Consider the following 21,480-nt stretch of genomic DNA (forward strand, 5'->3'; position numbering starts at 1 on the left):
TAAAGGTTTAGGGAATCCGAATCCTTCGGCCAAATCCAAACCAGCTAAAGATATATCTACTTATTTTATGGGTATATCACTATTGATATCCCATGTATTTCATTATTCTAAATATTTCACGATTATTTAGTATTAAAACAACATAGATTTCTGCAATTCAATTTAAAGTTTACAGCAAAATCCATAGTTTGTGTAAAACATTGAGAATGGGTTCAGATTATTTTCTTTTATCTTAAGTTATTTCTAACAGTATCCGTCATAACATTTCTAATATTTGAGATTTCTGAGATATATTTTTAAAATATTATTGAAAATATAAAGGAATAGTGGTCATGATGCCAGTATATTTTTTTCATTGTTTTGATTTTCCAATCATTTGATTGTTGTATTTTTATTTTAACTTATTGTGATTGTATGAAAATTACTTGAAATTTAATGGTTCAGTTGGCTAAGTTGTGGACTTAATAAATTATCAATTATAGATTAAAAAGAAATACAACTATATTTTTAATTTTTTTTTTTAAATTCTCACAAATTTCCTCACATAAAGAAAAAAAATTAAATTTTAAATTAAAACAAAAATAAGAATATATAAAGCCAAAATTTATTTATTATATTTTATTGCACAGAAAACTAAGTTTTGGACCTTGTTAAAAATATCAATCATGTTTTTCCAAATATTCAATATTAAAAGAAACATAATATTTCACTTCAATTATCTGAACTAAATTCAACCTTTTTAATAAATTTTTAATTGTACAACCTAATAAAAATTGAAGTTTACTAGTTCTACATACCTGACATAGTTTTGAAAAATATTAGCAAGTGACTCTGAAAATCATTTCAAATAAATGTAGGAGATAAATATTCTATTTCTACATTATTTATTTACATTTTGAGTCAAAATAAAATATTTATTATCAATTTTTGAGCTACTATTTCCTTGACAAACAACTCCCTTTTTTTTATTAGCTTCATAATAAATTTTTATTCTTTAAGCTAATTTATTGTTAAGGTAGTTTATCACTGTTCTATAACCACTTGTATTTTAGTTTTTTGTGGCGGGTATTATAGTGACCAGTGGGGCAAGTGTGAAGCGCAAAGGGATTCGTTGTTAGATCAAACAGGTAGGGGGTTGAACCTGATCCGGTCTTTAACAAAAGACCCTGCTTCAACTGCGTTTTAGCAGTTCGTTCAAGCCAATAAAAAGTTTTTTTTTTAACCTCACTGTTTTGCTTCCTTTGTATAGCAATAATTGCGTATCAACTATGTTTTTCCCTAACTTGTTGCTGGTTGTCAAGTATTCCATTTATTTAAAACTTAATGGATATAATAGAACCATCAGTTGCGAGCCTACCTTCTACGCCACAACCCCTGATGAAGACCTGAAACTCAGGTCGAAACGTCGGCATAAAATAAATAAATATGGTTTTGTTTATTTATGTTGTTCTTTGCTGACCGCACCCCCCGACAAACATCTCCAATAATAGAACCATATATTTAAGGAAGGCGATAAAACATTAAATAAGACATTATAATTGCTGTTAGCATTTTACTTTTAGACAATAAATTAACATTTTATGTTTTCCTGTCATATTTTTCTCAGACTGAACCTTTTTTAACCTGTATATTACATAAATTCTTGATAATTAAAAATATTTTGTCTTTCATCTTATTCTTGGTTTGGGAGTACTCAACAATTAATTTATTATCTTTCGTAAAATCGGTAATATTTATATAATTGCTTTATGAATCCAATTTAGGATTATATCTTAAATCAAGAATTGAATTTCAACAATTCAAAGTTTTGCACCTCGGAGGTCAAGTAAGTTATGTGTCTATTTTCTACCAGTTTAGTATTATTACGTTTTACTTCCTAACAAGTTGTTTGTTCTTTTCATTAAGATGTTGAATTTAAAAAATTTACTTCCTTTAGAATATTATCATTATTCTATATTTGTTTGTTTCGGGGTTCCCCATCCTTAAGTAGGATTATATTTCTTATTGGTTAGTAAACCCATTTCTTTGTTGACGTTTTGTAATATGGTCACTTCATTTTTTTATTTATTCTGTCATATATGAATGATTCACTCCATATCAGCTCATGCACAACTATGCTTAGTTAGAATTTTTAACACAACATTGTTTTAACAATATCCAAATTTACCTTTTTTTGTCTAACCCAATGATATAGATTGATCACCTAGACCCACTGTAAGGAGGGTAGAAGTTATTCAAATTGAGGACAAAATAAAAATTAGTTTTAACTAATTTTAACGAACGAAAACTGAAAAAAAAATGTTGTATTTCGAGGAATAAAATACAAAACAGCATATTATACTTCCCATCTCGTATTTTAGATACTTGGGTAACATTTCGAAATTTCCAGTATTTTTCGAGAAAAAAAAAAATGAGTAGTATACGGCGCCATCGATTCTGCACACACAGTGTACACTCGACAAAGCCCTTAAAATACCCATGGGTAGAAGAAGGCATTACACTTCAACTGACATCATTATACCTAAATATTCCTTATTTTCAATGGAGAGTACGAAAAAAAAAAAATGAGTAAAGATTCAAAATATTTTGTATTTCAATTACAACTCTTCCCAAATACATTAGTATAAGTTGTATTTGAAATACTATTCGTCCGGAATACGTTACTATAGTGTATAATACAAATAGTTTAATTTTAAAATAAACAACACAACTACTTTTTCAGTTGTACAATACAAAATTTTTATAGCATCAAAAATATTTTATTAAAACTTTGAAGAGAAAATTATTACAAATGCGTTAGGCTATAAACCAAAAACATGCCTTCAAACTTCAAAGTATTAATGCCGAAGTTATTGGCACGTTGATTGATCTTTAATAAGCTTGTTAATCGAAAGACTATTGTTATCAATTCACTCTTTAGATGATCATTTCTCTTATTTCATAACCACGCGAAAAAATAAATGCATTTTAAATTTGTTTAAATAATTCTAGTAAGTTTCAAGTTGGAGTTAACGTCGTTGGGCTGGGAAAAGCTGCTAGATATTATTATATTTGCCCTGACCTATTTCGATATTTCCTTATCGTTTTGTTCTTACCTTTTTCTGACACATTTTTTTTATGTTACCGTTAAATATTTAAAATTTCTTCAGCTAACCCAAGTCGATTTATTTACTCTAAGTCGATCTATTTAATCGTAAATTGTACTTGCCAAGTAAAAGTCATGTACTGGGCCAACCATCATTATCAATACCATGAAATGGTATTTGTATTTGTTTATTATTTAGTTACACCATTGTCTTCTGTGCAACATAGAAAAAATGTAGGTAGTGACAAAATTAAATAAAATCACTACGTCATTTAAGAAGCATTCTATCAAAAGTTAATATATATGTTATGGTGATTTGTCAATATGCATATTAACATAAAAAAAACTATAATATAGTTTTTTATCTATAATATGAGCATTTATTTAATTTTCATTGAAAATGTTGATTTGTAACAATTTGATACGAGAAAATTTAAATTTTGAAGTAAACTGAATAATTTTTAAGTGTAGAATTTAAATTTTTGCGAATCGAATGTATCAACTTTTTATTAGTATTTTTTAGCCAGTTTAACGTTTGTTTTTTAATGATAATATTATATCATGATTATAATAATGTATCAAAATATAATAAAATCAATAATTATGACCTAATAAACAAAAATATACAGAGTTCAATTTTTTTAAAAGAAATGGATTTACAAATTGTTACGAAATGCTTTCGTGATTTGAAGGATTGTAAAGATTTAAAATTTATTTTCAAGATGTTGTATTTCAACATCCGAAAACATGTGGACGAATTTCCTTTAATATTCATACAAGTGGTCAGAGTATATTTGTGCAATAGAGAATCATAAAATATTAATTGAAATTGATCTGAATTGCTTTTCAAAATCAATTTTTAAAGATATTCAGCCCCATTGTAAAAAAAATAGAACAGTACTAGAGATCTTCAACGCGTGCCGCAAGGATATATTCTGTATATCTAGCTATGACACTTCTCTTCCTTTGCCCTTCCAAATACACAATAATTATTTTGTGAAATGTAGCAATTTTAGCACCTATACATAACATGCCTTACATCCCAGAAAGGGATCTTGACTTTTTTTAATAATAAACTTGAGAATATAAAAAAAAAACTCAAATCTTGCCATATTGTAGCACGCATCCTTCGGGTTTGACGTCTCTACTCTTTTCGATCGAATTTTGAGGTTCGTCTTTTTGTTTGTTTACCTCAATCTATTCTTTATTTTTAAGTCTTGCTCCAAATTTTCCTTGTCTACAAATTTAAATGAACTGTTCTAAATACAAGTATGTACTGATTGATTTTGTAGACTATCTACAATTGTCTTACCTCAGTCTCACTGTTATATATTACATTTTACAAAAGAACACCATACAAAAGTTATTCTGGACTATCTGGAATATTTATTTCATATTGTTCATATTTAGTAATATCAATTTATTTATCAATATTTACAAAAACGATTACAAGATATTGGAGAAGAGCACTTTCTATATAGTTAAGCTATTGGTCCTAACCCAGACTTGCCCCCTTAACAATCGCTTTGTTGGCTTCTGCTCGGCGTCTATTTCTGTCTTGTTTTGAACCTAGACGCCCCTACCGATCGTCCAAACTAGATTACCTGTCTTATACCATTGTAAAAAAGAATTATGATTATTTTCACCTTCTTATCATCAAGTTTTAGTTTATTCTTAATTTAAAACAATTTTGATTATTTTTTTTCCTTTCAACTTTTATTCTTTAAAATTTCTCCAACGTTTCGGCCCTCAGGCCATTCTCAAGAATTCCATCTTTAATATTGATGTAATTTCTTTTTTAAATCTTAAAATAATGGCCACGGGACCTTCTAATTTAAATTAATGTTTGAAGTACCACCAATGGGTGGTTCCTTCCCAAGATTTTCAAGTGTATATAAACATACTACATATTTACCTATTGTACAGTTGTAAATTACATTAAATAAATAATTTTTAAAAAAATAATAAAATTGCAGGCTAATCGCCCTTGTCGCATATAACTTTTTCTAAAAAATTTATATCTTAGATTTAAAACTTTTTTACAAAACAATTTCCTTCCTTCCTTCACTCACATTAACAACTTGAAAACAGAACCTGTTTTTCTAAAGGTGAAAGTGTTTTGTAAAAAAGTTTTAAATCTAAGATATAAATTTTTTAGAAAAAATTATATGTGACAAGGGCAATTAGCCTGCAATTTTAAGATTTAAAAAAGAAATGGCATCAATATTGAAGATGGAATCCTTGAGAATGGCCTGAGGGCCGAAACGTTGGAGAAATTTTAAAGAATAAAAGTTGAGAGGAAAAAAGGATCAAAATTGTTTTAAACTAATAATAAACTAAACCACTCTCTAACAAGCATATATAAAAAATAATTAATCTAATCAAGTTTTAGGTTTCTTTAATTTGGCGGTTTAATTCGGAATCTTATTCGTTAATTTTTCGTTAATCTACCGGAATATGTTTTATATCAATTTATAAATAAATATGTCGTGTGTTCACTTACACGACTTTCGATTTAAAATCCAAAACGAAATTGGCTTGTTATGTTTTTCCTAATGTTGTTGCGATTAATGTTGTAGTTGAGTTTTGTAACCATTTTAATTATTATTCAAATGAGCTTCTGAAATGTTCCTGAAAATTTATAATTTTCCATTTGATGAACGGGACTACATGGGTACATGTTCAAAATATTTTTAAAGTGTGTAGATTAATGGTCAAGTGGTATATTCATGTGTTACTTGTCCGATTTAGAAGATTTTGTTTTTTTTTTTGTTTTTTTTATAGAAAATTTTATTATGTTACTATTAAGAGATTTTAATTATGTATAATTTTATACAACAGTGTACTTTTTGAATTATGTGCAAAAAAATTTTAGATAATTTTCGTCATATTTCCCCCAAAATTTTTTTCTCAGGGTTTCTTAAAAATCGTTAAAGGCAATATACACCGTGACAATATAAACCATATTATAACGACTTCCAAGGGATCAGGCATATTCTTTATAACCAATACTCACGTCCTGTAAATGTGAAATTGAATTTAGAGTTCGGAAATATTCGATGTTATAACAAATGTGTTGTTATCGATAACCAATAATAATAACAATATCCACTGAATAATATATATATTTCTAACGTGAATTGAGTAAATGGCTGCGTAACCGCTCTAAGTTGGGTTTAGGGTGGCACCCCTCTTGAATTTACCCCTCTCTAGTGATCCCTCCCTTTTATTAAAGTCCATACCTTACTCGAATACCGGCATATTTTTGCCAGAAATTTATATTAAAATATTTATTTACTCATGATAATATTCTTAATTCACTAAAATTAATAAATTGTTCGAGTATTTTGAATGACCATACAATATTGAACTTTCCAATTAGTTTCACAAAAGGTTGAAAGGTATTCAAAAGGATATGCATATATTAAAAACGTGGCTTTATCTTGTTGTTTATATTAACACTATTAAATCTCCCTGATTCAGGCAATGAAATAAATCTTGTTGTAAAAGAAAACATAATTTCATATCCTGTTGGCGTATCTGAAAATTGCTGGGAACATTGCATTTAAATAATGGCTGTAGGTTATTTCTAATTTTAAAATAAGTCAATGCATTATTTTCTATTTTTACTTTCACTTACTTCTTTCGACTTTCTCCATAATGAATATAACGATTTTGATGAAACTCAGAATCAATGAGCAATTATGTACTGAATCAATGATCAAACCCAAGATACAAAATTCGTGGGTATACCACTTTGCCTTTTTACCGACGGAATGTAGGAAGGTTTGATAGGAATCAAAACTACGAGTATTAAATAATTTTTCAGAAGTAGTAATACAAAAATAAACATTTTTCATTACCAGAATAATTTAGCTACCATAAAATTTGTTTAGTCCTAAAATTAAAAAAGTATTAAAGTATTAAAAAATTTGTTAAGTAAAATTAATTTTTGGGAAAACAAATTTGAATAAAAATGAAGACTAATGTCTTGTTAAACCCGACAATTATCTCATCGAGTGATGTTTAGAGAAAATGATTCGATATAATGTGTCGATAATAATATAAGTATACCCCAAATCTGAACTGTATAAGGTTACATCTTTCCAAAAATTATATGTAGATTCAGATGTACACACAATTGAAGAGTATTTTTCCTATACTTAGCCCGAATTTTCTCATAAGTCTGCTTCAAGGGGCGTTACGTAACCCCTAACTTACACCCATAAAAAAAAATCAATATGGTTATAGCCCATTAAAGGTACGCACTGGGAGTCGCGGCTTTAAGTTATAACTGGATTCCAGTTTAGTCACTGTGTTCTAGCTCACTTAAGTACTAATCAATATGAAGTTATGTTCTTAGGTTCAATATTAATATAAGTTTATGTTGTAGTGTTCAACAACAATGTAAGATTATGTTCTGAAGTTCAATATCAACGTGCGGTTACATTCTAGAGTTAAATATGACAGAAGATAAGGTGGACCGAGGTTTCCATTCTTAAATAAGTAATAACCAATTGGTTAGTTTCGGCTAACTTCGGCACTTTATTTTTTAGTAGGGCTAGTGTTTAGATCAAATAATGAAATATATAATAGGTTTTGTGAAATCACTTTGGTTTTAAATGTAATTAAAATACCAAGATGAGCTTCTACATGAAGTTCTAAATGTAAATCGCCCAAGATGAAGACTGAATATGGGCTCAATATCTCCGAAAGGCCCCATTAACTAGCTGAAGGAGGGTGCTTGGTTAAGCTGCGACCTAGAAATTGGTTGTTGTGTCCCCTTCATGAAAAAATGAACTGTTATATTACGAGTAGTGTTAAATGATCTCGGTAATTTAGTGTGAACCATCGATCCTATATCGTAGCTATAACTATCGTAGTTTGAACTAATAAAATTCGTTTTACTTCTTTACATATCATTATTGACCGCATTCCCCACCATCTTCCTATCGTATTCAATCAACGGTCATTAATGAACACATCTTAAACATATTAGAGTAAAATAATCAGTCTCTTTTGAAATGTCTGTTGTCAAGTCAATTCAAATTGAAATTGATAAAACCTCGACTTTGAGTCATTACGAAATAGGCTTACTTGTTGAGACGATTGGTCTGCTCCATATTTTTCCCTTCTACTTCTCTGCTTGATCATTAATTCTCTTTTGCATGAAATATCTTCTTATATTCTAGAAGGTGAGAAATATCTTCACTTGATAGGGTACCCTACGTATCTGACTCAGACCAAGGTAATGGTGGCTATGAAAATGTTATAATGAATATATACATTTGAGCTGTAAGGAGGTGATCCTTTAACAATTAATGTAATCCTCTATGACCATTACCATATAAATCTATTAATGGGTCGGTTTGTGTATCTGGTTTCTTCTATGCCTAACCGGTAAAATAAATTGCTTTTTAAAAAATGCATTTTTATTGCGGTTTGAAAAGTTCTTCCTTAGACCAGAATGTCTTGACCTTTCAAATGCTTGACATCAATCTGTAGGAACACAAAGGACATGGTACACTAAGGAATGAGTTAGTCGACTGTATGCCCTATGGTGTTGCATAGTTTAACGTTCGTTACCTGTTATTGGAAGGGATAATATGCAGGATGCTCAGGATATCCCCGAGCTCCTCAAGACAGGAGTGTTTGCCCTGAGTAGCCAGAGAGCGTATAATTAGCCGGTCTAATTACCCAGCTGTTAGTGAACCACCTCTAATTGCTGATCCTCTCCTCGCCTTACTAACAACCCTTCCCTCATTACTTTCTCCCTTACCATTGTGCGCTGCTCCATGATCCTCTATTCTGGATTTTCTACATAAATTCTCTACATACTTGGTCCAATCTATTATTTTCAAGAAACATTGCTTTTTCATTCAGCTGAACTGTTGGCACGTTTTATGCAGCTCAATTTACCTTTCCAACTTTTTGCTGATGATGGAGTCCTTTTGGTAGAAGTAGGAAAACGGCAAACCTGCACTATCTTTTGATACAGATAAAGCGATCCGTTAGTCGGATTGTGTAGCTGTTGGAATATCCTCAGCTCATGATTGAAGTAAGAAAGTACACGCCTCGACGGCCTGCCTTGAGAACCATGAACGTGATTGGTGCTCACCATGTTAACACTTCCACTTATACAGGGATTTTTTTTTTTTAAAGTTACATATTTTATTGTCGCTCCTTATCGAGTATTTTCTAATTTAGGTTTTTTTCTATGATTCATGTATATCTTAAAAAATCGTCGCTATTCGGAACATGGTCATATCGTGTTCTCCTCCTCCAATATCGCGAGCAGAAGTTCCAAGCGGCAGGTGAAGGATGCCCTCTGGACTGGAAGGAAACTCAATATCCCAGACAGCGGTCCGAACGCGCACTTCCAAGGGTTCGGCCCAAGTTCCCTCATTGGAGTTGTGAATTCATTTTTTTTTTCAAATAGTGCTGGTTGTTGCATGATAGTAGGTACAAAGTGCTGTTTGACAAAGAATAACAAAATTAAATCTCAATAGAATTAATATTTTATCGCCTCTACTTATAATAGTTGCAATCCATAATTATAAAATTAAATAAAGTATACTTTATCTCATTCTCCTGTTTCTCATATATTGATGTTTGATAGCTATTAGTAAAACTCTTTTAAATTGTTCACTAAATTTATCATTGTTGTTTCAGAGAACGGCAAATGTTGCTGAAGACCAATATGAAACGTACTTCAGAGTAAGTTTTTATTTATTTATCTTCCTATAAATACTGTGGTTAATTGTAAGATATATGCTAAAAAAAAAAAAAAGTGTGTGTTCTTGAAGTAAAAAAATACAAAATACGCCCTTTTGTGTATTTAATAATGATATAAATTACATAAGCAATTTAGTTTTTACAAAGTCCAAATGTGGATTTCTCTATTTTTCTATAACCTAAAAATCTTTTCCCTATAGGCTTCTGTAGAGGAGAATCAAATTAGACAAAAAAGTTTCTAGTGTCGAACTCGTAGTTAGTCCTTCCGTTGCAGAATGCTGGTGAATAGACCCAAATAATGGTGGCTGTGGCCGGGCACAAATTGGCGCATCCTGCCGTCAATGGGCAATGAGTCTCACAAAAGGGAGGATGGTCACCATAATCTTATTCAGTCCGCTGCATCCAGGATATGAGAATTTCCGATATTACACAGAATATCGGGCGTTGAGAGAGTCATCCGTGTGGGATCACTTTGTGTTCAATCCCTCCAATGCCTACGTATTGCATGTCCCGAGCGAGCAGAGTTGCAGCCAGAACAACATTCATTTTATAATAGAACCAATTGAAGACTTCAAAGACTCATTGATAGATACCTCAATTACATATAAAATTAGGACTCATGAAACACTTATAGTAAAGACTCCTTTATTTTGAAGCTTTACAATATTTGAAGAATTTTTACCGAAATTATTTCAAGTTTAAGTTAGAGTGGGTAGTTTCTCTGGTCGACAATTGAAGAAAGCAATAGTCAGCTGTACATTTACACAGTTTGTCAACACTCGCGAAATACAAGCCGGGAACAGCGCTAAAGCAGGAGTTATAAGAGAACTTAATCAGGAGCATTAAAGCCGGGAGTTATAAGAGAACTTAGTCAGGAGCATTAAAGCCGAGAGTTATAAGAGAACTTAGTCAGGAACATTTTTTTTTTTTTATTTATTGATATTTACAACTGTATACAAAAATTTGATCATAATGACATAATGATATGATACAAGATGTAGAGAAACTACCCAGTAGTAGAACTCTAAAAACAGTTTACAATATAAGGTCACGAGACCATCTTCTTTTCAGGCGCCTCGGAGGATTGCCAGGAATGGAAGAGGAAGCAAGGTTAGAAACTAGTGGGTTTGGGTGGTTAGGGAGTTTATTATGGAAGGAATAATATCGGGTTCGGACTAGATCGGTTACATGAGGAACATTTAGGTCTTTATGGATGGTTTTATTAGTAACAAAATAAGGAGCATTGAGGATTTTACGAAATATTTTGGATTGAAAAGATTGGATACGAGAGGAATTCGAAGGTTTAGTGGAGCCCCAAAGCTCAACTCCGTATGTCCAGATGGGCCTTATTATTGTCATGTAGATCAGTCTTTTGTAATGAGTTGGAAGTTTAGACCGTTTGTCTAGTAAGTGCTGTAATAGTCGGAATCTGCGTGCGGTTTTCTGTCTTTTCAGTCTTGTGTGAGGATTCCAGGTTAGTCGTTTGTCAAGGTGTTGTCCAAGATAACGAATCTGTTCTACAGGGGTAAGAGCCACATTATTAAAGTATACTGTAGGGCAGTCGGCAGGTTTACGACGAAGAGTAAATGTGATTTGTTGGGATTTATTTTTATCCTCCAATTTCGACACCATTATTCGAGGATTGTGATATGGGACTGGAGAGTTTGGGATGCAATCAAAGGGTTATTACTTACTAATTGTGAGCACACATGTGTCATCAGCATACGTGGTAAGGATAGTGTTAGGAGTAGTCAGGAACATTAAAGCCGAGAGTTATAAGAGAACTTAGTCAGGAGGATTAAAGCCGAGAGTTATAACAACTTGAAACGCACGGGGTTCAAAATGCCTCAAACCATTTGATGTGTAACTTGTTTACCTGAATCTATTTGGCTTTAATTTGTGAACATACAAAAATCGGAATTGTGCGCTATATGAACATGTTCCAACCTTACTATCGACACTCGTATCCGAAGGAAAATGGAACAAAATGTTAATTTTGGTACCTATTTTTATTCAGACCAACGCTTTATTCTTACAACATCCTTTTTTTGCGAATTTTCATATTAAACCCCTGTATCTATTTCTTCTGACACTGTTCAATTTTTGTAAGTCTTCTGAGGGGGACCTTCTGATTCAACGAAATAGCCATCTTTTTTTTTTCAAAATACATTTTAGTCTTACATCACAATTGATAGATCCTGAAGCAGTGATAGTAGAATTATTATATGTTACTTCCGAAAGATCGTCAACTGATCCAACGAGAGAGAACTAAGAAATAAAAAAAACGGTAGATGTTGACAAACAGGAGAGGTGGCGGAGGTAGCAGTTGGTCGGTGCACTATATTCAGCGGGCTCTGTTCTATTTTAAGTCCAGACGACTGGTTGCCTTTGTATTTGGGTTAGGGACTGTCTGAGGTCACAGTGCTTCTAGTCTTCACTGTGCCACAATAGAACAGTCTCTAGCTCATCCACTTTCATGTAGTTATTTCGAACACAAAAGAGAGTAATCTTTTAGAAATACCTGCTTGAGAGATCTACTTGTCGAATAGTCCACCATATTTGTTTATGTAATTGAAAAAAATATATCTTGTTTCGAGATAAAATAAGCAATACTAATAACTCTCTACTTTAATTTCCCATGGCGCACCCATAAATGTAAAGTGCTATAGCCCATGGGAGAATTTGGAAGGTTTGTAGGCGTATTTTCAGCGTGTATATTTTAATGAAGATGAACACAGCAATTAAAATTTTAGTTTAATCTTAATATCAGTTTTCCCTTTGAGAGCCACCCCCTCCCCCCATCCTTCTTACGGTTATATTTAATTATTTCGGCTTTAATTCTGCTCACATTCCTCTCGAAAGTGATACTGTTTATGTAACTCATTACTAAGTTCTACTGGAAAAGTGGTTCCGTGCAGTTTAAATGCTAGTTTGAATTTCGTGTTGCCATTTGACTTGAGCCAACTTGAAGAACCAGGATACAAAATAAAAAATTTGAAAAACTCAGCTGAAAGTTGAAATATTTTGTCGGTTACATAAAATTATAAAGAACTTGTAGCAGATTGATCAATTGTTTATATAACGCTCATGTTCTTATATTATGGCGGGATTGACAATCTCATGTCAAGAACGTTATTAATCACTGGTTCATATCTCTTCCTCTATTTTATTATGAAGTTGATTCATTTAGATTAATAACTCATCAATCGTTTTCATTAATAATTAATGAGTTATTGATTTATCCCAGCCAATTTTCAAGACACTGTTAAAATTATAAATTTTCTATTGCTATAACTCAAAAGTAAACTCGGGGCAGGCTATACAGTACCGGCAATACAGAGCTGTCCCAGGGATACTACGGACGGTAGACCTGGCCGTCGCATGTATGGTTTTTAACACAGTTTGAAAAATATGAAAAAAGTAATTTCAACCTTTCCTCATTATAATATAATGTTAAATTCTAAAACAAAAATCATTTTTCAATAAGCATTGTTATGTTGAAGACACTCCTACAGAATGAAACGTTATCCTAAGCAAATTCAGAATAACGCTGGCGAGAAACAAGCCTACTCCTACGCTCATCTTAAGAATACCTTGGGCGGTCCAAACTGGTTCGCAAGGGAAACAATTCATCGTAACACCTAATGTCTTCATCTCGAGTGTAATGTGCACAATGTTCTTATTCATTCATAGAGTTAGTATGCAACATATCCAACACGAGTTTTGTCTATCACTAAACTCCAAGCTCAGCTCCTAAACTTTTTGCTCACTTTTGCAGCATTTTTTGCAACAGTTATAACTCATTTAGGAACAATGCTAATATTTATTTTGCTTGAAAGAATATTGACTTATTAATGAAAATATAAAGTTGACAGAATTTAGTGGATCGTATGAAGTAGATTGTATGAGGATAGTCCGGGTTGTGGTCAATAAAGGTATAAAAATCAGATTTAAGTAGAGATCTCAACTCAGCTGAGATCTATAGCCCTGGCAAAGTAGACTAATTTGATACCTTTGTTGACCGCTACCTGGACTATCTTCCTACAAAAATGCAAAATACAATATATTTTAGAGAGCTTCATATCTAATCCTTAATCAGTAGAATGAACTATGGTATAAATTTTAACTTTACATTCTTTTTGTCGATTAACTGTTCAACTAATTCCCTTCTTTTTTCTCTATAATCTCATTAGTAACGGGGATATTTCTTAAGGCACGTTTACACAGTGACAGTTTTCTTTCGTGATAGATTTACAAGACCTTTAAAACAGCGAAATAAATTGGGAAATACCTAAATGTCCACTTTTATCGTATTGTTGTGCCTAGAAAACAAGCAAACATTCCAAATTTCAGTCAATTGGAGTCGAATGTCACTATAAGTTTGCAAATGTTGTTCGAACAACAAATATGTTATATCAGGCATCCTTGAAATCTCACAAAAAAAGCTTGTTTTAAAGATTATGAAATGGATTTAAAATGCACCTCTGCCCTTTCTATAATGGCTTTCGAAGAGATTCAGGCAAAAATTTGAAAAATAATGATATGCAGACGGGAGAAAGAACAGTATACAATAAAAATATACTTAAACAGTTTTTCATGTATTATAGTTTTCATGAAAAAAATGGATGAATGTTTTGAGTAATAATTTCGAAATTAGTCGTAAGGATATATCTACTAGTGGACATAGAATGAACTAGATGTCTATAATCATGATTTTAAACAATATTATACTCATTAAAATATTGTAGATAAAAAATGTCTTGAACATAATTCGTTCAAAATTAAGTCGTGGGAAGAACGAGACTACTATAAAGCTTTTCTGAGGACCAAATATATTGCCTTATCTAATCATCGAATTTATTTTTGGGCTGAAGAGCGATTACTTTCCTTGTAAAACAAAATACATCTGTAGATCGTTATAACTGGTTCTAGGATGTTGTGGACCTAACCTAATAGAGACATATTTTGAAATTTTTTTTTGTTATTTAGTTGCATTGCTCACGGTATCTTTTAATAATTTTGGTACCGCTTTTAAAATGAGATCTGCTGGTACCAGGTTTTTTCCGGATAATAAGATTTTTTTTTCTAAATAGGACATAGTTACATTTTGGACTACTTTAATATTCAAGGGACTAAATCTATTCTTACGAGATATTGATTTCTACCTGACCATAGCTTACTTCAAAACTGCTGAATGGATGGAATGTTGGATTTCGTTATGAAAGAAACCAAACAACTCCTCTGAAACCTAATAACGATTTCTTTCAATATTTCTGACACATTTATTATTTTGGGCGAAATATATAAAAAAAAAAAAAAAAGACTAAGTTAGAATTGGCTGGTTTATGGGTACTATTTCATTCATAAAAACAGTTCTGGTTTCATGAAATGCACAATGCAAAATTATGGATTTACTAAAATTTAATTAAGTCAAGAATTTAAAATCGTAAATCCCCAGCTGATATTTCATAAATTACTGCTAACAGACCATGATAACTATAATAATTAGTAAATGACACAAAAAATAGGGAAAAAATGTAAATTTATTTTATCAATAACAGTCTAAACTGTAATTAGTTGAAAAAATATTGCGAAAGGTGTGCTGTACTAACAGATCGTAAGTGCTAACTATTACATGCGAAAAACAGTTCGTTGACTTCTCAATTTCGGTTGGTTTCGCAACGTCGGGCCAGTTTATGCAATATCTCTTCAGCATTTCGTTTCGTATTCATCCTCATAATTTTATTTAATTAATGACTTCATTTTTAGAAGTTAGATATATTATAGATTTTGATATATTAACCCAAGTTGTTTCTTTTTTCTAACTAGGTCTGATCTTTCATCTGAAGCCGTGTTAACTAGCAATGGGTAGAACTCTTAATTTGTATTCAATAATTAAACAATAATGCTTTTTTTAGGGGAAGGATGGGAGAAATTTTCAGTTTTCACTCACAGATTTACATTTTACTCAATGAACTATAAATTTACTAGTAGTCCTTAGGTTTTACGATGTTTTTAAAAGAATTTCAGAAAATAACTTTTTGTTTGTTTCGAAATTTTTGGTATTTTTCAATTCATTTAGTCGCCGAATTGTATATTTAGTCATATCTTGAATAACTTGTAAATTAATTGATGCAAAGTTGTGTCCATTGTAGTTCCTGTTGGAAGATTAATAGTTGACCGTACGTAATAGATTTTAGATGCTAAATAAAGGTACAGAATAGTAAAAATAATAAATAGTACTTAATTTTATTTTTATTTTATAATAAAATAAATATTTTTTTTTTTACTATTTTGTACCTTAATTGACCGCCAGCCGAACTGCCTTGTTATTAATGTACGTATATTCAAACACTGATTATCACCGTTTCACAGCATTATATTTAGTCTTATTTCCGAACTACTCCGAAAACGAATCAGAGGATTTGAAGATGCGATAACATTTGCAATTTAAAATCACCATCCTATTCAAACATCATTTGTGAATGCACACATTCTCATCATGATATGAACTACGGATCTATTAATAAATATATTCTGTGTTCTCTCACGCCTTTGCCTGTTATGTCCTGTACAGAAATAGTTGGAATATCTCTGGCTAATGTTGTTCCAATTAAGATATATATTTTGCTCTGTATACAGTCTAATTATTTGTATATCAACTTTTTGAATTGTAGCGGGATATCTATAGTTTTCCCACAAGTGTGACATTCCTAATTCTCTTGATTTACTCCTTTTTGTCTGACTGGTCCACAGAATTCTACGGATCTATGGGTTGGGAACTACTGATCTAGACATTCTCTGGTATTCAATTCGACACTACTTTTGCAATGCACGGCAAAGTATTCATTAATTTCATCCTGTATATAATAAAATTTTTGTTGATGCATTGTTACAAGTACCAAACTTTCTATAAATAAATGAAAATTTAGAAGTGAAAATTACAATCTCAAGGGGAGATTGTAACGCCAAAAAATAATTAAAAGGCATCTTTACTAACTCACTAGCTGGCTTACTCCAAATATAGCCTTTCTTTTTTTAACTTGAAAATAATTACTACTACGGAATAAAGTAGTCTTTTAAAAAAAAATTTTTTTTTCGATGGATTTAGTCTATGTATGAAACGTTTAAGGGTTTTAAAAAGACTTTGGGCAATTTTTTTTGGATCTAGTCTTTTCGATGGTTTCGGTCGCATTTGCGTACAGGGTGCCTGATTTAGTTCATAAGCATCGTGGGTTGAAACCCTACAAAAAAAAACTTATCCACTCGCTGGAAGATAATCGAAGCTAAGATTATCTAGGCAGGCTAATACCCGAAAACTGTTTTTAATTTTTTTACTCCGGGAGTTCTGAAATACATTGAAACTGTATATCGAAAATTCAATTTTTTTTTTCCCCTTTAAATGAAGCTTTAGATTTGCATTTCTATCACTTAAATATTAAACTTACAAATCCATACATATGTATATATATTTCTAGTCCCTACGTAGCCAGTGTTATTTATAGTAGAAGACATAGCTTAGAAGAGGGGCGCTAGGAAGAGGCACCTTTGGCGCCTACCTGTTATTACCATCTTGTTAGCCTCATCCTTCTTCTAGTTGTTTTTTATTCTTTATTGTATCCTGCCCCTGTGTTCTTGGATCCATCGTTTCCTTCCAGACCGTGCTTAGCAGGTCTTGGAGCCATTTCCTAAACAAGAGGTAGTTTCGGTCATGACAGAATTATATGTTACTTATATTATCCCATTTAACCCCTTCATCTTTTTAGGATTTATTTGAGGCTTCGAAGTGCACTCCAAGAAACTCTCTTCTCTTGTTCTTAAGTTGCCTCTCTTTCTCTTTGACTACTGATTAACTTGGATGGTACTTTTTGATTATGAGGCGATTTAACAGTTGTTTCAGTCAGGAAGAAATACTCAAATTTACCATTGTAATTTTTGTTGATAAAAAGATTTATTATTATTCCTCAATTTAGTAGGAAACCAATTATAAACTAATTTTGAAAATTGATTACAATTTGATCCCAGATTAATAATATCTATTAATAGAATAGAATTCAATTTCTTTAACAGTCCAGGGATTTTATCTCCCCATCAAAACTTATTACTATATTTTTAGGACTTTATATTTTCTGTTTTTTACTATAGCGATTACTTTAAAATTCCATTTAAAATTACTTGTTATAAATATGAACCTTTTCAATTAAAATTATAGCACTGTGCAAATTGTTAAAAAAATATTTGAACTATTTTAATTGATATTTTTCTCTACTGTGCTAGTAAAATTGCCTTTAAACTTAAAACATTTTTTATTAATTTCTCATTAATAATATATTCTTCTTTCCTACATTTCGGACTGTCCATCCTTCAGGCATTTTCCCTTTTCTATTATAATTTTTTTTTTTCTATTTTTGTGTTTTGTCTTCGATTATATATTTTTTACATTTATAGCTTTAAACTATTAGTTTAGTGGTCAATTTTTTAAGATGTTTTAAAAATAATTTAATTTTATTAAACATTAATAATTTAATGTTCAGTTATGTTACCTTTTATTACAGAAATATTTTAAAGACATAAATGTAAAAAATATATAATGATAAAAAAAAATTAAAATGAAGAAAAAAATAACCATGATAGTAAAAGAGATAATGCCTGCAGATGAACTGTCTGAAATGTCGGAAGAAAGAATATATGTTTCTATTGATGTGAAATGTTATTAAAAAATATTTAAAGTGTGAAAGTAATCTAATAGCCGATTAGAGAAAAAAAATCACTAGAGCCATTGAAATGGAAAATAGCTGAATAAAATATACATTGAGCATTTAAAACTCTGCAAATATATTTGTAATTTCTGAAGATAGGGATCAATCCCTGAAACGTTATAATCACAATATATTCTTCTTACTAAAAGATTTATCTTTGTCTAGAACCCCAAAGGAGATATCCTGGACTGTCTCCTTCGCCCATCTATTCTCAGTTAATCCACGAAAGCCATCCTTCGCCCAACAGACTTTGTTCCCCTGTTTCCATAGACACAAGGTGCCCAGGGCCGATGTGCCCGAGGGCTGAGGTGGCCGTAGGGATTGTAATTAGTTCTAGCGCCGGCTCCTAGAGCCTATTATCTCCTATTCGATAGATGGCCCCCTATTTGTTGCCCTCGCGGCACTAAATCACAAACTATTATACCATACTCTTCTCCAGATGTACCCAAGCGATCTATCTAATGCCTTACTGTTTAATTAAAATAATTTTTAATTTAATTTTCTATATTAAAAGTGAAATTTAATGTTGTTCATCAGAGCTGATATCATTTCTCCGTTGTAGTTTATAAACAGAAATACATTTAACTCTTTGCGCCAATGAAATATACAATCCGAAAAGTAAAAAGAACTTCTTACAGTGATGATCTATTTATAAAGTGATTTAGAGTCATAAAGTCTATACATTAACTGGAGTGGGTGAAGGTGTTTGACCTAATGGATAGCTGATGAATGAAACTTAACATACTAGGCCTCCACTGGCTTATTACCAGTGACGCGGTGAGAGGGCTGCGCTGGGATCTCGAAGAACTCTGCCTTACCCCTCATGGGGGATAGAGTGGGCTCAGAGATCCTATGGTCGAGAGTGTAAATATTGTACATAATAGTGTTAATGTGATTAATCTTTTATTTTATTGTTATAATTTTAGTTAAAAATTTCACTCATTATATGTTATCCTTATTTCTTCATGAACATAGTTTGATTATGTTCATTTTATTCATCTTTCTGTTTATATACATATAGTGGTTTTTTATTATATATTTATTATTATTATTTTTATTTTATTTGTTTTTAAATGTTGGTAGTAATTTAATCATTTATCACTGTTACTTATTGCCCAAGGTTGTGGTAGATTGTAATATCAACGATTAAAAAAATTAAATATTGGAGAAGAATGAAAACCTTTAACTCACTAGTCCGAAACTAGTTTTAATTGAAAATAAATAATGGAACTAGTTTAAAGTTATAAATTATAATTTTATAATTCACGAATTGTCTTAAAGCTCGTTTCCGTCCTTTCTCATGCCCGTTCGTTTCAAATGAACAATATTCCCATTCGTAAAAGAGCAGCAAAGATTGGTAGTCGAATACGAATGTGCAAAGCCTGCTTTAGAATTCCAGGGGCAGTTGTAATACCTACTGTTGTATATTCATGTTAACAACTTATTTTTTGTTTTTCTCGCAACGTATCTAATAGTGCTTGTGGTGGATCGAAATACCTGTCCAGTCATCGACATAATCTACATATTTTTTCTTTTTTTTTTTTTTGCCAACGTTTTGCCACCCGTGATCTATCTAATCAACACTGACCACCATATAAATTTATATTATAAATAATAATTATTCTCGTGTCACATTATACAATATTTTATCATCTTGATTACTGCAAGCAGTATAAGTCACATGTTCCTCATTTTTTTTTAAATTAATTAAAAAACCTTTCAATAAAGCAAATTACGCTTCTCTCATCACTTCATTTTATTAATTCTATTTTGTAAAATTATTCATTGTATGTGTAAAATTATTCTGTTTATACTTTCTTTTTATATTTTTTTATTTTTCTATACTTACTGTGGTTGTTATCTTGTTTTGTTTTTAGCCCTGAAGAAGGCTAGAAACTCTAGCCGAAACGTCGGCACATTAAAATAAGTTAATCATACTTATTTGTGTTTTTCATTGACCGCACCCCCAACCATCTGCTCCGCATTTATCATCCACGGTCAACTATCTCTCATAATTAAAGCAAATTAATCTTGCGACAAAGTGTACTGAGTTGCTAATCCAGGGTAGGTAAGTTTTCGGAAAATCAAAGTATCTTTCATTACGTGTTTCATACTGAACACTTTAGATAAAAAATGGCTAAATTTTTTTTCTTTATATAAGTTGTTACTAAGTGTATATCTTCATAAAACCCTTTGAATAAAGTATTGTGTTTTGTTTTATAACTAACGGGGTTAAGGAAGGTTAGTACTTATGGAGAAGGTTAAAAATTGTTAGAATGAAATACTCTTAGAAAAGAAAATTTGTACTCACATTTTACGTTTAAGGCATCAAAGAATGCTCAATCTTTAGTCAAATATATGTAGGCTCATAATCACAATTAACACTTATCCATTTATTCAAATTTTAAGAGATTGTGCTAATTTGTATCAAGATGTTTCCATATTAATTTCATCAAATTCCTTTCTCACCTTTCACTTACACATACGAAAATATATTTTCCTTGACACAACTTCATTCCGAAAACGGTTCGTCTTATTTGTTTCGAATTGGTAATAAGGTGGAGATCAATTGTAAAAAAATCCAGTATCAATTTTATCAAATTCTATTCTCAACTTCCTCTTGTGCACAAGCAGAAGTATTTTTCTTGACTCGCATACATTCCGTAGATGTTATGCTCAATGGACAAATCAAATTTATTAACAAATTAGAATAATAAAACTTATTTATTTATTACTAGTAGAGTGATTCTCGGCTCAATTGTCAACCAATGACCACGCTCAGAACTTTAAAAACTGACTTCAAATTCCTTCTCAAAAGAAGACTAGTGCTTAATGATGACCCCTTGGGAGTAATAATACCTGATAACAAGAGGGGAGCGTTCATATGTTTATATATATATA

The 21,480-nt window shown here is 31.2% G+C and overlaps 1 long non-coding RNA gene across 1 annotated transcript in view; it reads left to right on the forward strand.

Moving 5' to 3' along the window:
- The window catches only part of LOC136796261 (uncharacterized), an 84,119-nt gene that overhangs the window by 22,483 nt on the left and 40,156 nt on the right, over positions 1–21,480 (forward strand). Inside the window, exon 2 of the long non-coding RNA XR_010843946.1 lies at positions 9,758–9,802. This is a non-coding gene — a long non-coding RNA (uncharacterized lncRNA). The remainder of the gene's footprint in view (positions 1–9,757; positions 9,803–21,480) is intronic.

This window comes from Halyomorpha halys, unplaced genomic scaffold, assembly GCF_000696795.3.
Source record: "Halyomorpha halys isolate HHAL.00 unplaced genomic scaffold, Hhal_1.1 Scaffold106.1, whole genome shotgun sequence".
Classification (NCBI taxonomy): Eukaryota; Metazoa; Arthropoda; class Insecta; order Hemiptera; family Pentatomidae; genus Halyomorpha; species Halyomorpha halys.